Raw genomic sequence first — 15,114 nt, forward strand, 5'->3', positions numbered from 1 at the left:
TCCATCAGCAGCACCTCCACTATAAAAATAGTTCCCGCACCCCTGGGTCGTTGGATCCAAAATCCCAGATCTGGTGTGGGCTGGCTCCCGGGCAAGCAGACTGCAGGTGGTGGCAGGAGAGAAAGGCTGTCTCCTCTTCTTGCTGGCAAGCTGGTGGAACAGATTGTATCCTCCTGAGGCTTTTCTGCAGGCTGAGGTTACAGTCAGTTCAATTGCCTGGAAGTGCTGGTCTGGCTGGCTGTACCATTACCTGCTCATCCCAGCTGGGCTCTGCCATGTGGAGGGAATACAAGGCTATTTATAAAAAGAAAAGAAGTACTTGTGGCACCTTAGAGACTAACAGATTTGTTAGTCTCTAAGGTGCCACAAGTACTCCTTTTCTTTTTACAGATACAGACTAACACGGCTCCTACTCTGAAGGCTATTTATATATTTATAGCCCCCCCTCCTGCCACACATCTGGGGCTCTGCACAGGGCTAGAAACTGCTTGCAGTCTGTCCATCTCTCTTCTGGCATCTAAGTGGCTGCTGGTGACTGCTGTTGTTTTCCCTCCCCACATTGGTTGAGGGAGGGGGGTTGCCAGAGTTACTGGGTGGGGAGAGAGGGGTGTCGTATCCTCCTCCCTTTCCCTTCTGCTGATGGTGGAAGTCAACAGTGCAGGACTCTGTTGTGGGCCCCATGGGGCCCCAAAGGTGTGTCTCTTGTCTTGGGGCACAGCCCACTTGTTAAGGGGGTGAGGGGCTACACAGGGAATGGAGTGGTTCTTCCTGCCAATCAGTGATCCTTTTTCCAGGTGACACTCCTCAGCACTTTCCCCACTTTGTCAGTACTGAAATAAGCATTGTAGTCCCAGGTACCGTGGTATTGGTGGTGTGATCCAGAAGATAGGACACCTGAGTAGGAGTCAACAGATGTGGGTTCAATTCCCAGTTGTACCATTGACTTGCCATGTGATCTTGGATGCATCACTTTGTCCCTGTGTCTCAGTATCCCAATGGGGATAATAATGTTAACCCACCTTTATAATCTACATTTTTGATGAATGACATGGACTGACTAACACATTTGCCCCCAAATGAAACTGAATCCAGATATTGATAAACAAGGCCAAGTATGATAGTCCATAAATAAAATAAACTCTAATGAAAACCAAAGAAAAATAAGATTTAATATGTACAGTGTGATCTGATGTGGTTTGCTGCATTACAAAGATGTATATCTGAAAAGTGTCTAAATCATCATTTTTTTCAAAGCAACATGGTGTGAACATAAACGTAGTTTGCTAGGGTGAATATATTTGCAGAAGATACAAGCTCTTGGAGGCTCAGTTTGAAGCAGGGAGTTGGAACACTTTATATACCCATTGTTTGGCATAGCACTGCTGCTCCTCCTGAAATCTTTAATTCTGATTCTCCCTTTTCCTATTTCTTCTATTCCGCACCTCACCACCCTCTCCAGAATGGCTTATTGGGCTGCTATCCATTTCAGCAGCCCTGCACGCTTCAGGAGATGGACTCTTTGGGAACAGAGCACTTCCTGGAAAGAGTATTAGACCAATAGTGAGCATCTTGAACATCCCTTCAATTTCTGGTTAACCTGCACACCACATTTTTCACAAGCATATCAGTTAAAATAATTTTAGGTGTTATAACAATAGCAGGTGTAGGCACCCTTTACTAGAGGGGCCTCTGAACTTAATCTGGAGCGTTCCAAATTTGGGAAGATCCTGAGTGCTGCAATCCAGCCTTGAAGACTACAACTTCCATGATGCCTTAGGGAAAAGAGTGAGAGAGAGTTTGTGTGTGTGTGAGTGAGTGTGTGAGACTCTTCCTCTTCTAGGGAATTCAGGGTGAGCATGCGGTGAGCTCCATTTTGGGAGAAGAGCTGAGATCACTTCGTGGAGTTCTATCCAAATCAGGACTGGAGGTGCTATTAAACTGCTGCTGGAAAGCCAGAAGCTTCTGACAAGAACCTGCTGGGGTTTTGATCAAGCAAGTAGCCTCAGAGGATGTTGATGGGCTTCACTGAAGCCAGGGAGGAGACTGATGCTGTGCCAGAGCTGGCGATACATAGAGTTTCTCTCACCAACCCCTCTAAAACCTCTCCTGCATCTTTGTGAGGAGATCCTCCTTCAGGAGGTGATTACCTGCACCACAGGGGAGCAATAGATCAGGTACCTCTTCAACATCCAGGAAAAGAGTTTTATTCCAAATATTTTCTAGTCCCCCAAAAGACAGGGGAATGGAGACCCAGCCTTGACCTGAAGCAACTCAATGTTTTTATTCGCAAGCTAAACTTCTGCATGGTTAAAATAGTATCAATAATACCACCCATAGAAAAAGATATATAGTGCACAGCTCTTGATATGAAAGAAACATACTTTCCTGCCAATATTCCCCTTCCTGTAAAAGATTCCTCAGAGTTGTGGTGGGGCCTGACCACTATCAATATAAAGTACTCTCATTCAGTCTGCAACTGCATGCAGGGTCTTCATGAAAGTATTTTCCATAGTAGCAGCACAACTCAGACAGGCAGTTCCACCATCTTTCTGTATTTAGACAATTTGTTTCTTACAAGGATGGACATGTCCACCGGTCAGCAGCAATGAGGTCAATGCTATATCTCCTAGCATCCCTGGGAAACTCTGGGAACATGGAAAAGTCTACTCCGACTCTGACCCAGACCATAGATTTCATAGAAGCAACCTTAGACTCAGTCAGAACAAAGGCTTATCTCCCTTTGGACAGATTTCAAGTCATAGGCAGACTAACAGATCAGATTATACACGACCCTTGGACATCGATTCAGATTTGCCTTATTCTCCTTGGTCACATGGCATCAAGTACCTATGTAACACTGTTCACCAGATTCCACAGGCTTGGCTTTGAACATATATATATATATATATATATATATATATATATATATATATATATATATGAGCAAACACAGAATGAATATGCGGTGACAATCCTCATCAAGATAAGGGTCTCTCTGACTTGATGGAAAGATCCTGCACAAGAGTGCCTGGGCATTCCTTTATTATCCCCTGTACCCAGAGCTGTCCCTTGGGTATGGCGAATTGGGGCACTGCCCTGGGCTTTGGGGGGCCCCACGGATAGGGAGGTGAGGCGGGTAGGTGAGTGGGGTGAGGCGGCAAACAGGGAGGCGAGTGGCAGGCAGGGCAAGGGGCAAGGAGGAGCCCCCCATGAGAACCTCCCCCTCCCATCAGCACCTCCTGCCCGCCGGCGGGCCCCACCGATCAGCGCCTCCTACTCCCTCCTAGTGTCTACAGCCTGCTGCGGATCAGATGTTTTGCGGCATCAGGAGGCACTGGGAGGAGGAGGGGGAAGGAGCGAGGGCCCACCATGCTCAGGGGAGGGGGTGGAACTGGGCCGGTGTGATGGGAAAGAGGCCGGGTAGGGAAGAGGTGGGGTGGGAAGAGGCAGGGTGGGAAGAAGCAAGGCAGGGGTGGGACCTTGGGGGAAGGGATGGAGTGGGGGCAGGGTTTGGGCAGAGCCAGAGGCACACCCCCAGCAAATAGGTGCTGAGTTTCTAATGTCCCAGGTCCCACACCCTCCTAGGGATGGCCCTGCCTGCACCCAACAGGAAAATAATCAGAGATGCCTCTTTGTTAGGTTGGGGGGCTTGGTCTGAGGGGTGCACAGCACATTGCACTTGGATGCCCCAGAAACCAGGATGTACACAAATGTCCTGGATCTCAGAGCAGTCCAAGAAGCATACAAGGCATTCTTACCATTAATCCAATCTCACCACGTTCTCATAACAGCAGGCAATATGACAACTGTATTCTACATAAACAAACAAACAGAGAGGAGCAATATCCATTCCCCTGTGTATAGAAGTGGTCAGTCTATGGAACTGGTGTATCAGGAACCACTTTACCTTATTGGCAGCGTACCCCCCAGGAACGCAGAATTCTCTGGCAGACAGCCTCAGCAATCACTTTGCCACCAACTGCAAAGGGGAGTTACACAGAACCGTGGTGAAAAAGTATCTTCAATCAGTGGGGAACCATACCCAGGACCTGTTCACCTCCCAGACAAACAGGAAGTGCAGCACATACAGTTCCTGGGAAGCTCAAGTCTTATTCTCCAGAGATAATGGTCTACTCCCTTTGAGGGTCTATTTGAACTATGCCTTTCTTTTATCATACTACTTTCTTGAGTACTGCAGAAGACCATGCTTTATTCTTATCACACCCAAATAATCCAAGAAGTTCTGGTTCACAGGTTTTCGGCTTATGTCAGCCCGGCCATCCATCGGCATGCACACCTTCCTGGACATCTTGTCTCAAGAGAATGGCAGGGTCGGACATCCCAAGCCTGAAGCTCTTCACCTCACAATTTGGTATTTGGATGAGCATCAGACATAGAACACTGCTGTTCCAAAACTGTGCAAGCCATTCTTCCTAATAGCAGAAAGGACTCCAAAAGAAAACATTACCTAGCAAAGAGGAAACATTCTCTATCTGGATACACTGTATGTCTCCTGAGACAACAGGTATTCCTGATATTTTAGATTACCTCCTTACCCTCAGGACAATGGGTCTTTCCCCAGGTCAGTATGGGTTGACCTGCTGGCAATCAGCACATTTCACCCACCAACGGATGGCTACTCTGTTTTTACTCACCAAACACCTCCAGGTTCCCAAAGGGCTTAATTAGAACAACCCCTCAATGGGACCTTAATTTAGTACTTTCAGCATTTACCAAGCCACCTTTTGAACCACTGGCCACTTGTTTAATGCTTCGCCTGTCTATCTAGTTTGCCTTTCTTGTTGCCATCACCTTGGCCAGACAGGCAGGTGAACTGGGGGCCCTAACGGCAAACTCCCCCTTGCACTCTATTTCATAAAGACAAGTTCTCGCTACAACTATATCCAAAATTCACCCCTAAAGTACTTTTAGAATGTCATATAAAGCAGATTGTCCTGTGTTCCTCCCGAAGCCTTATATCTCCAGCTTCGAGAAGAGACTTCATTCCCTCAATGAGAGATAAGGTTTTGCATTTTGCCTACAGAGAACAAAACAGATCAAAAAGTCACCTAGGCTGTTTGTCATAGTGGAATGAGTCCAAGGACAAGCTGCTTCTTTTCAGAGGATTTCCAAGTGGATCTCTGGCCATGTGCTACTTTGTTATCAGCTGGCATACCTTCCTGCCCCACATGGGGTACAGGCTCACTCTGTGACAGCACAAGTAGTCTCAGAAACAGAACTTCATGAAGTATCTCTGTTATTTGCAAGGCAGCAATGTGGAGTTCTATCCACACATTCACAAGACATTATGCTTTGGTCCAAGACTGCTCCACTGAAAAAACCTTTGGGATGGCAGTTCTGCAAGCACCTGCATCCTCACACTCTCCTCCTCTTTAAAGTACTGCTCTCAGTTACCCTGAGTGGAATACACATAGGGTCCAGCATTTGAAGACAAAAGGGAAGTTACTTACCCTTCATAACTGGAGGTTTTTCAACTATGGTCCCTATCTGTATTCTACTACCCACTCTCCTTCATCTCGTCTTCAGATAATCTCTGATCTACAGTAAGAGGAGGAACTGGAGAAGCATCAGCCTCTTCAAGACCCAAAAAAGAGCTCTGTATAGGCTCGAAAACTTGTCTCTAAATAATAAGATGGGTGAACTAGAGTGCCTCATGTTAAAGGAGGATATTGATATAATAGACATCACAGAAACCTGCTGGAGTGAGGACAATCAATGAGACACAATCATTCCGGGGTACAAGAGCTGTAGCTCATGAAAGCTTATGCTCAAATTTGTTAGTCTCTAAGGTGCCACAAGTACTCCTTTTCTTTTTTATTGGAAGGACAGAACAGGTCATGCGCAGGGGAGGAGGGGAGTGGCACTATATGTGAAAGGAAATGTAGAATCAAATGAAATAAAAATCTTAAATGAATCCACATGTTCCATAGAATCTCTATGAATAGTAATTCCATGCTCTAATAAGAATATAACAGTAGGGATCTATTATCGACGACCTGACCAGGACAGTGATAGTGATAATGAAATGCTAAGGGAAATTAGAGAGGCTATCAAAATAAAGAACTCAATAGTAGTGGGGAATTTCAATTATCTCTATACTGACTGGGTACATATCACCTCAGGATGAAATGCAGAGACAAAATTTCTCGATACTTTAAATGACTCCTTCTTGGAGCAACTGGTACAAGAACCCACAAGGGGAGAGGCAATTCTCGATCTAGTCCTGAGTGGAGCGCAGGATCTGGTCCAAGAGGTAACTATAACAGGACCACTTGGAAATAGTGACCATAATATAACAACTTTTAACATTCCTGTGGTGGGAAGAACACCTCAACAGCCCAACACTGTCGCATTTAATTTCAGAAAGGGGAACTATGTCAGGTTCACTCCCTCTGGGGCACCTGGCATTGGCCAAGGTCAGCAGACAGGATACTGGGCTGGATGGACCTTTGGTCTGACCCAGTATGGCCATTCTTATGTTCTTAACAGAATATGGTCCAATAAAATATATTAACTCACCCACTTTGTCTCTCTAATATCCTGGGATCAATATGGCGACAACAACACTACAGTCCTACTAGCTCTTCTACAGTATGCATAATGCTATCCCAACAAGTAGCATGTTTTTTTAATTACTTTGGTGACCTGGGTTTATTGCCAAAAATTGACCTTGATCCTGCAATCAGAACATGGGTGGACCCTTGGACCCGCATGGGAAACTGACATCAATGACTCTCCAGGAGTCAGCCTATATGGCTCCATAATATATTGCTGCCAGTTCTTCCAACACCAGTTTCTTATTCTCACCAGTGTCACCCCTCTGCCAAATGGTAGTAGATGTCTGTGGCCTTTTAGGTTGGCTTCCCACTGGTGGCAAAATCAGCAACATGGAGTCTGGATTTATTGTAAGGGTAAACTGCTTTATTTACATACATACACAAGTCCTAGAACAGGGGAAGTCACAAACAGCATGCAGGAAATTGCCTCTGCTCTCACACCACTGTCTGGTTTCCAGGAATCCACTTTGCATCACAAATTTACAGTAACAGAGAACAAACCCATCTGCTGCTCTCCACAGCTTCTCTTTACACAGAAGAGTCTTGCAACAACAAAACAACTAATTGAACAAACAACACAACATAATGAAAAAATCCACAATGATACAGCATTTCTCCCAGAATTAAAAACTTGTTCACTTATTAAGAAAACTTGGAAGATTATGTAACAGTGACATCTGGTAACACCTGCCATAGCAATATCAGATTTATTTAAAGTGTATTTAAAAATAAAAGAGCATTAATAAAATGCTATGGAACATTAAGCACATCTCATTATATTATGCTGTGGTTCCCCATAACCTTTAATTCATCCTAATTCCTCTTCCACTTTTTTAAAAATTATCATTTCTTTTATTAATTCTAATTTAAATTGCAAGCTCCTTTGAGCAGGGATCTGTCTTGTTGTTTGTCTATAAGCTGTCACATATGCCCTAATGCACAGTATAAATTATAAATAGTGAATGTGAATGCAGCAATGGTGCCACATATGAATGCTATAATTTCATGAACAGTTTCTATTCTGAGTTTTATTATTCCCACAAATAGCACTCAGGGCTTTTGGTTGCTACCCCAATAATAAACAACAATAATAGAAAGAAAGGGTTTTGAAGGGAAAACAAATACAATGTGGAAACTTTTTGCCAAAGATTTCAATGTGAGTTATTAAAAAAAGGAAATGCATTACACTGAGGTTATTTGATTCTACCACAGTACCCACAATATAACCCATTCCAAGCAAAGGAAGAGTCAAATAATATGGCATTGTTGGTTTCTTTTAACTGGTGCCCATTGCAGCCTTTGCAGAATTGTCCATGATGTGTGTCAGTTTTCTCTTCTGAACTCCATCTCTTTTCCATTTCACCCACCACAGATTACATATTTGCAAAAAGTGACTTTCAGTTAGGAATCTTATCACAGCCCCTATTGGCTTGGCTTCTTTTGACCTTACCTGGCAAAGCAACTGCCTCAGAGCCCCAAAAGGCTCTGTTTTGTTTTGTTTCAGGGTTTTTTTTGTTACAGCCTTGGCAACAATATGTAGCACACAAATACACAATAACTCCAGGCACCAGATGGGTTGGTTAAGTCTATTCTAGTGTCTTGCCACCAGCTTGCAGACCCAACAGACTACAGATAACTGTCACTAAAACAAAAATACTTGTTGACTGTCAAATAACTGAATCAAATCTGTCACTGCAGTATGTTCTTGTTTGTCCATATCTGCACCAAACCTAGACTGCTCCTAGTTACAAACACTTGAAAGGATAACATAATAGAGACTTCCTGAGGCATGAGCTTATACTCAAATGTCTTCACTTGTATGGGAGCTCACCTACAACGGCAGCATCTTGAAAGAGAAAGGTGAACAGTAGAATCATAATCAGGAGATGGTGACTTTGAAATAAATTTCTTCCCAAGTCTATCAAGGTGACTGCTACCTTATTTAAAGACTGCTGCATACAGAGTAAAGAAGAGAGCAATATAGATGCAGAGAAAGTTTTAATATCTGAGAGCCAAGGAAGAGGTAGGGGTAACAGAAGGCATAAAGCAACGGGCATTAAATAGGCAGGGGGCAAAAATCAGGGTTTGTCATATAAAACATTTACAGACGTTAGGGTCTCTAACCTACTTAACTATTTTCATTCATATTAATTTCCAGAAAACACCATCCTGGCCACTATCTATGTAAAAGCCCTCTACATCAACATTCCACACAAAGATGGACTACAAGCCATCAGGAACAGTATCCCCAATAATGTCATGGCAAACCTGGTGGCTGAACTTTGTGGCTTTATCCTCACCTATAACTATTTCACATTTGGGGACAATGTATACCTTCAAGTCAGTGTCACTGCTACGGGGAACCCACATGGCCCCACAGTATGCCAACATTTTTATGGCTGACTTAGAACAACGCTTCCTCAGCTCTCGTCCCCTAACACCCCTACTCTACTTGTGCTACATTGATGACATCTTCATCATCTGGACCCATGGAAAAGAAGCCCTTGAGGAATTCCATCACGATTTCAACAATTTCCATCCCATCATCAACCTCAGCCTGGACCAGTCCACACAAGAGATCCACTTCCTGGACACTACAGTGCTAATAATGGTCAGCTAAACACCACCCTGTACCGGAAACCTACTGACCTCTATACTTACCTACATGCCTCCACCTTTCATCCAGACCACACCACAGGATCCATTGTCTACAGCCAAACTCTAAGATACAATTGCATTTGCTCCAACCTCTCAGACAGAGACAAACACCAACAAGATCTCTATCAAGCATTCTTACAACAACAATACCCACCTGCTAAAGTGAAGAAACAGATTGACAGAGCCAGAAGAGTACCCAGTACCCACCTACTACAGGACAGGCCCAACAAAGAAAGTAACAGAACGCCAGTAGCCATCACCTTCAGCCCCCAACTAAAACCTCTCCAGCGCATCATCAAAGATCTACAACCTATCCTGAAGGACGATCCCTCACTCTCACAGATCTTGGGAGATAGTCCAGTCCTCACTTACAGAGAGACCCCAATCTGAAGCAAATACTCTCCAGCAACCACACACCACACAACAAAACCACTAACCCAGGAACCTATCCTTGCAACAAAGCCTATTACCAACTCTGTCCACATATCTATTCAAGTGACACCATCATAGGACCTAATCACATCACACCACTTTCAGAGGCTTGTTCATCTGCACATCTACCAATGTGATATATGCCATCAAGTGCCAGCAATGCCCCTCTGCCATGTACATTGGCCAAACCAGACAGTCTCTACACAAAAGAATAAATGGACACAAATCAGACGTCAAGAATTATAACATTCAAAAACCAGTCAGAGAACACTTCAACCTCCCTGGACACTCAATTACAGACCTAAAAGTTGCAATTCTTCAACAAAAAAAACTTCAAAAACAGACTCCAACGAGAAACAGCAGAACTGGAATTAATCTGCAAACTGGACACCATTAAATTAGGCTTGAATAAAGACTGGGAGTGGATGAGTTATTACATTACAGCCAAAACTAAAAACTATTTCCCCATGCTAATTTTCCCCCTACTCTTACTCACGTCTTCTTATCAACTGTTTCCAATGGGCTATCCTGATTATCCGTATAAAAGTTTTTTTTTCTCCTGCTGATAATAGCCCACCTTAATCGATTGGTCCCATTAAGAGTTGGTATGGCAACCCCCATTTTTTCATGTTCTCTTATATATATCTTCCCTATTGTATTTTTCATTGCATGCATCTGATGAAGTGGGCTTTAGCCCACGAAAGCTTATGCTCAAATAAATTTGTTAGTCTCTAAGGTGCCACAAGTACTCCTTGTTCTTTTTGCTATCTTCATTCACAATACGCTACTTCACTTCTCTTGAACTCTCTGTCACTATATTATCTTTCTGGCCAAGTTGTGGATCCTCGTTTTGTCTTCATGTGAAAGAACATCCAGGAGAGAGGCCAGTGTAGAAATTGTGTTGACCAACATCACAGAGAGCAGCTAATCCAAGTGATGAGTGGCAAATAATTGAGAAACCATTTCTCCCCACTCCCAAGCCCAGAATCTGATGACAGGTTGGAGAACCACTGCTCCCCAGGAAAAGTGCAGTGATATATTATGGGCTATGCTATTCTGAGCCCCAGGGAATGAAATCTAGTACCTTTTGATTTCAGCAACTCCCCTGCAGCTAAAGGACTGAATTCTCAGTTTCTCTTCACAGAGGGTTAGAAGCCAGGATCTCTACAGAGACTGACATGGGTTCAGTCTATTGTCAGTTCCCTCTAGTGCACCACAGTTTAGGGAGGGATTGAGTCTTGAAAAGTATGCAGGGCAGGCACTCCTCCAGCAAGCTAAGTCTGCTCTGTATACCAATGTGGAAGCAGGGTAGCGTCATGAGCTTGCCTTATCTATAGGAGGAATGTGCAAAACAGGGATACATGCAGTGGGTGCATACAAATCTCCTTGATCCTGAGACTAAACAGGGAGATTATTTAATTTCCACATGCCTCAAAAGGTGTGGCTCCTCTGTATCACAGCACATGGCTTTCCCCTCCTCCTCACCTCCTTCCCTAAACCAATAGGCCAGCTAAGCAGAACAGATCACATCCCCGACTAGAGTAAATCAGCATTCCTCCATAAATGTCAGTGAAGCAATGCTGATTTATACCAGCTGAGGATTTGCCCACACATCTGAACATTTTTCTTCTATTTTTAGATGAAAAAAACCAAGTTAGGAATATAATCTCTATAAAATTATAACACGTATAAATGATTTCCTCCCCCAACATTGTATGTCAGATGTGGAGAATCACATTGTTTTGAAAAGGATTACAAATTAAATTTGCTATAAGATGGTGTAGGAAGCTTAGTCTTAAAATAGGGTGTTTGTAGGGGAAAGAAAAAAATATCAGACAGCTTTGAAAAATGGGTTTATTATTCAGCCATCATGGGGCCTCTGAGGGCTAATCACAGGCTGCTTTTATTATGCAAAACTGCATCTGGTGTTCAGCTTCAACATTTGGAGTAAGTACTGTATAATAACCCTGCTAGTCTATGCTTATTTTCAAGTTCTAATATTTTTAATATCCTGTTAAGCACACCATTGGCTTATCTTCAGTAAGAATCAGGTTTTTAAAAGAATTAAATGAATTCATCAAAACCTAAGAATATATAAATCCAGTTATTAGTTAGGCTGTTGATGGCATTAGACTACATATTAGTGTGCTCTTTTAGGAACACACAAGATGTGCACTGTGAAAGGAAGGGAAAATGCATGTTTCAGTTTAGGTTCATTTCCATTGCAATCTTTTTCATGCTTTCTGGCACATTTATTGGAGAAGGTACACTAGATTTTCCCTGTTCTCTCTCATCAACGGCAGGGGTTGGAACCTAATTTCTCTAATAAAAGTTAGAGCTGTCATGGCCATGGAGGGAACAAGCTGGGTTAATTTAATCAGCTATCCTAGTTGAGTGTTTTATCCAACATGCGCACTGTGTTCTACTCGGACTTCTTAGAGAGCTCAAATCTCATATAGGCTGTGCTTGAGGTAGGTTGGGTCTGATTACCCCCTTTTCTACATCCTTCACTGAGGTCTGACCTGAAGACCTGGCTTGGCTTTGTGTGCTCTGACCCTAGCCTCAAGAGTCCTTCAAGGATCAAAGTCTAGAGCTGCAAGTCGATAGGCACCTGGAGGCTGCCATCAGGCACATTCATTCTGTTGTGTATGCCTTCTTCAGAGAAGGGAAACAAACTCACCCTTTGCCCATTGGTCAACTGCCTGGTTACTTGCTGACCCAGTATGGGGTGGAGGGAAAAGAGAGAGTGAAAAACCCATAAACTAAGTGCCCTTTCTGCTCTGGAATGGAAAGTAGTTGAATGGTTGCCTATTCTATGTTAAAACAAGTAAGAGAAAGTCTGATCCCTATAAACACTTTAATTCCAAATGCTCCCAGAACGGAGTCTGGAGAGAGCCGGAAGAAAGCTAATTGGGCCCTCCCTAAATTCATGAAATCTTTACATCACTTAGAAATACAAACTCTTAATTACCAATCTACTGTACCTGTAAAATTCAGTTTCACATTCAAGATTGTCCATACACTTTAGCATATAGTCTGTGGGATTCCATATGCATCTCTGAGGATCATGCATAAAAATGCTGCTGGCTTCACTTGATGGATTATGCTCAAAGAAAATGTGAGCCAGGTCCTCAGATGGAGTAAAAATCAGTATGTGATTTGAGTTAGCAATATGCATATTTTAATTCATTTTTGTACATTTTAGTTTGTTCATGATAGAAGTGCTAGGAGCTGTGACAGCTGAAACAGTGTCAGATGACTTAGCCGGTTCCATTTTAGATTCATTATTCCTGACTGAAAATTACCTGCACACTGGTGTTTAATTAAGAATAAAATAGCCTGTCAACCAATAAATAAGAGTTTTTTATTTGATTTCAGCTGTTTCATTCTCATAGTATTCCAGAATATGGGATGCCTGTTATTAATCATTTTGTGCTTTGGGGAGACCAGGCTAAAGTTATAAACCTTTTCTTGAGATATATCATATAAGACAATTCAGTTACTGATGAGGCATGAATGCACCTAATGGCATATTCTGTTGGGTGATTTATTTTAATTGTCACACTGGGACCTGTTATTACACAGCAGTAGAATGGGTCACTGCATTAAAAAAATTAAAGCTGATGAAAGGCATTCATTTTTAGCCTGTTTGTAAATTCAGTATTTGGGGTAGAGATATGCTGACTATATAGATACTGTGTGGCAACATGCTCAGCAATGGCAAATTTTCCTTTACAATAAACAACTATTTGCATTCGAATGGTAAGGAAATTCAGTGACTGGCACACCAGGACTCTGTCATATGCACTGTGGCCTAAGAGCAGTTTGGGGAGAGTATCCGTGGATGGGAGGCATTTCTGTTAACAAAAGGTTGCTTCAAGGGAATCAAAAAATGCTGGGGAATATTTGGTACTTCAGTGCTTCCCAGGATACAAGATGGCACCTGGAAAGGTTGATGGACAGACAAGTTCATAAGCTGTAGAGTTAACATTACAAATATTGCTTTACTCTAGAAGGTTTCTAAACTATTAGCTATAACTGGAACAGTGTCAAACAAACAGGTCTTTTCTGTGTCTAACGATTCTGTTCTGTTTTGTTACCTCACACAGCAGGGTATAGCTTTATTCATCCCAAAGCTCTTCATAAGTATAAAGGTCATTCCTAGACACATTTAATGCAATGAAAATTTGGCCATTAACTTTAAAAGGGCCCAATCCTATAATTTATTGAACATATATCCAATTTCCATACTTGGCAGCTCCCACTGAGGAAATGGAAGCTGCTGGGCACTATATATTCTGGTCAGTGATGAAGAAGTGCTAGAAAGGATTACTTTGTGCCTGATTCAAAGGCCAGTGAAATCAATGGGTCCACTGACTTCAATGGGTCTTGGATCAGGCCCTTAATCCACCACCCAAAGCTAACCACCGATCTGGTTGCTGTGGGGAAACACAGCAACCATTTTACAGTGTGTTAAATCAAACTACCAGCTATTCTTTGAGGTCCCTTTTGTTTGGACAGCTAGGAATTTTGTAATATTTGGGTCACTTTCCCCTCTAAGCCCAGCACTGACCACTAGATAAGTTCCTGGTCTTTGTATGAATTGCTGCTGAGGAGCCAATTCAGTAGCTATCCCTGAACAACCCTGAGGATATGATGCAGAGCAGCAGCATTATATGGTCATGTAAGACACAACAGTCCTAACTCCCCACATCTCTTCACAATTGCATAAGAGCTGGCCACAACTTAACCCTTTATTAGGAATACCGAGACACCAGGCATCCTGTGACATCTGCTCATGAGTGCATACCAGGGGAAAAGGGGGAGGGGAGAAGGGAGAGGGCTCTTGGAGTTTTCTCCTAGCCATGTATATCTCTGCACGGGGTCTAGGTAAAAATTGAGCTGGAGATCAAAAGGCACAAGCCTGCTCCACTAGCCTTTCAAAAGTGGGAGAGGCTGGGGAGGGCATATCATGCTTGCAATATATCACAGGGCAATGGACTTGTGACTTCACTGTGACAATTTTAGTGGAGTCAGCACAAATTACTTCTCTGAGCTCCTCCTACTCTAGCATGGTCCACAGCTTAATCTTTCATCCTTCATCAATCTTACATTATCATAGAATGTAATGACTCATTCATTTAGCCCTACTTTTTCCCCAGTAACAGCTCACCAGCAATGTTCCCTCTCATTTTTGACACGTCATGTGCGCAAAAAATTTCTTGTGTGCAAATTTTGTGCTTTTGTGCAAATTTTTGTGCACGCAGTGTTTCGCCGCATACACGAGGTTTAGGATCTGTGTGAGCACGCCCACACACACAGCTTAGAGGGAACAGTACTCACAAGTTAATTAATCTTAACTAGTATGAAGTTTGACACCACTTTGCATGTGTTTAAAACTTTGTTATTAACATTTCTTCTGGGCTGAAGAGTAGCAAAGAATTTC

This window comes from Dermochelys coriacea, chromosome 3 (assembly GCF_009764565.3).
Source record: "Dermochelys coriacea isolate rDerCor1 chromosome 3, rDerCor1.pri.v4, whole genome shotgun sequence".
NCBI classification, from domain to species: domain Eukaryota; kingdom Metazoa; phylum Chordata; order Testudines; family Dermochelyidae; genus Dermochelys; species Dermochelys coriacea.